The sequence below is a fragment of the Nanorana parkeri genome, unplaced genomic scaffold, assembly GCF_000935625.1.
Source record: "Nanorana parkeri isolate BGI_ZX_2015 unplaced genomic scaffold, ASM93562v1 scaffold2184, whole genome shotgun sequence".
Taxonomy (NCBI): domain Eukaryota; kingdom Metazoa; phylum Chordata; class Amphibia; order Anura; family Dicroglossidae; genus Nanorana; species Nanorana parkeri.
The window spans coordinates 18374-21163 of NW_017308452.1; the positions used below are offsets into that span (position 1 = coordinate 18374).

Below are 2790 nucleotides of genomic sequence, written 5' to 3' on the forward strand. Positions count from 1 at the left end.
CACACGCCGTGAACCTCCCACACACACCATGAACCTCCCACACACGACATGAATCTCCCACACACGCCATGAATCTCCCACACACGCCGTGAACCTCCCACACACGACATGAATCTCCCACACACGCCATGAATCTCCCACACACGCCGTGAACCTCCCACACACGACATGAATCTCCCACACACGCCATGAATCTCCCACACACGCCGTGAACCTCCCACACACGACATGAATCTCCCACACACGCCATGAATCTCCCACACACGCCGTGAACCTCCCACACACGACATGAATCTCCCACACACGCCATGAATCTCCCACACACGCCGTGAACCTCCCACACACGACATGAATCTCCCACACACGCCATGAATCTCCCACACACGCCGTGAACCTCCCACACACGACATGAATCTCCCACACACGCCATGAATCTCCCACACACGCCGTGAACCTCCCACACACGACATGAATCTCCCACACACGCCATGAATCTCCCACACACGCCGTGAACCTCCCACACACGACATGAATCTCCCACACACGCCATGAATCTCCCACACACGCCGTGAACCTCCCACACACGACATGAATCTCCCACACACGCCATGAATCTCCCACACACGCCGTGAACCTCCCACACACGACATGAATCTCCCACACACGCCATGAATCTCCCACACACGCCGTGAACCTCCCACACACGACATGAATCTCCCACACACGCCATGAATCTCCCACACACGCCGTGAACCTCCCACACACGACATGAATCTCCCACACACGCCATGAATCTCCCACACACGCCGTGAACCTCCCACACACGACATGAATCTCCCACACACGCCATGAATCTCCCACACACGCCGTGAACCTCCCACACACGACATGAATCTCCCACACACGCCATGAATCTCCCACACACGCCGTGAACCTCCCACACACGACATGAATCTCCCACACACGCCATGAATCTCCCACACACGCCGTGAACCTCCCACACACGACATGAATCTCCCACACACGCCATGAATCTCCCACACACGCCGTGAACCTCCCACACACGACATGAATCTCCCACACACGCCATGAATCTCCCACACACGCCGTGAACCTCCCACACACGACATGAATCTCCCACACACGCCATGAATCTCCCACACACGCCGTGAACCTCCCACACACGACATGAATCTCCCACACACGCCATGAATCTCCCACACACGCCGTGAACCTCCCACACACGACATGAATCTCCCACACACGCCATGAATCTCCCACACACGCCGTGAACCTCCCACACACGACATGAATCTCCCACACACGCCATGAATCTCCCACACACGCCGTGAACCTCCCACACACGACATGAATCTCCCACACACGCCATGAATCTCCCACACACGCCGTGAACCTCCCACACACGACATGAATCTCCCACACACGCCATGAATCTCCCACACACGCCGTGAACCTCCCACACACGACATGAATCTCCCACACACGCCATGAATCTCCCACACACGCCGTGAACCTCCCACACACGACATGAATCTCCCACACACGCCATGAATCTCCCACACACGCCGTGAACCTCCCACACACGACATGAATCTCCCACACACGCCATGAATCTCCCACACACGCCGTGAACCTCCCACACACGACATGAATCTCCCACACACGCCATGAATCTCCCACACACGCCGTGAACCTCCCACACACGACATGAATCTCCCACACACGCCATGAATCTCCCACACACGCCGTGAACCTCCCACACACGACATGAATCTCCCACACACGCCATGAATCTCCCACACACGCCGTGAACCTCCCACACACGACATGAATCTCCCACACACGCCATGAATCTCCCACACACGCCGTGAACCTCCCACACACGACATGAATCTCCCACACACGCCATGAATCTCCCACACACGCCGTGAACCTCCCACACACGACATGAATCTCCCACACACGCCATGAATCTCCCACACACGCCGTGAACCTCCCACACACGACATGAATCTCCCACACACGCCATGAATCTCCCACACACGCCGTGAACCTCCCACACACGACATGAATCTCCCACACACGCCATGAATCTCCCACACACGCCGTGAACCTCCCACACACGACATGAATCTCCCACACACGCCATGAATCTCCCACACACGCCGTGAACCTCCCACACACGACATGAATCTCCCACACACGCCATGAATCTCCCACACACGCCGTGAACCTCCCACACACGACATGAATCTCCCACACACGCCATGAATCTCCCACACACGCCGTGAACCTCCCACACACGACATGAATCTCCCACACACGCCATGAATCTCCCACACACGCCGTGAACCTCCCACACACGACATGAATCTCCCACACACGCCATGAATCTCCCACACACGCCGTGAACCTCCCACACACGACATGAATCTCCCACACACGCCATGAATCTCCCACACACGCCGTGAACCTCCCACACACGACATGAATCTCCCACACACGCCATGAATCTCCCACACACGCCGTGAACCTCCCACACACACCATGAACCTCCCACACACGCCGTGAATCTCCCACACACACGCCATGAACCTGCCACACACGCCATGAACCTCCCACACACGCCATGAACTTGCCACACACGCCGTGAATCTCCCACACACGCCATGAACCTCCCACACACGCCATGAACCTCCCACACACGCCATGAACCTCCCACACACGCCATGAATCTCCCACACACGCCATGAACCTCCCCCACACGCC

The 2790-nt window shown here is 57.0% G+C and overlaps 1 protein-coding gene across 1 annotated transcript in view; it reads left to right on the top strand.

The window, feature by feature from the left end:
* Nucleotides 1–2790, top strand: part of LOC108800970 (protein kinase C alpha type-like) — a 33331-nt gene that overhangs the window by 16700 nt on the left and 13841 nt on the right. The window lies entirely within an intron of this gene.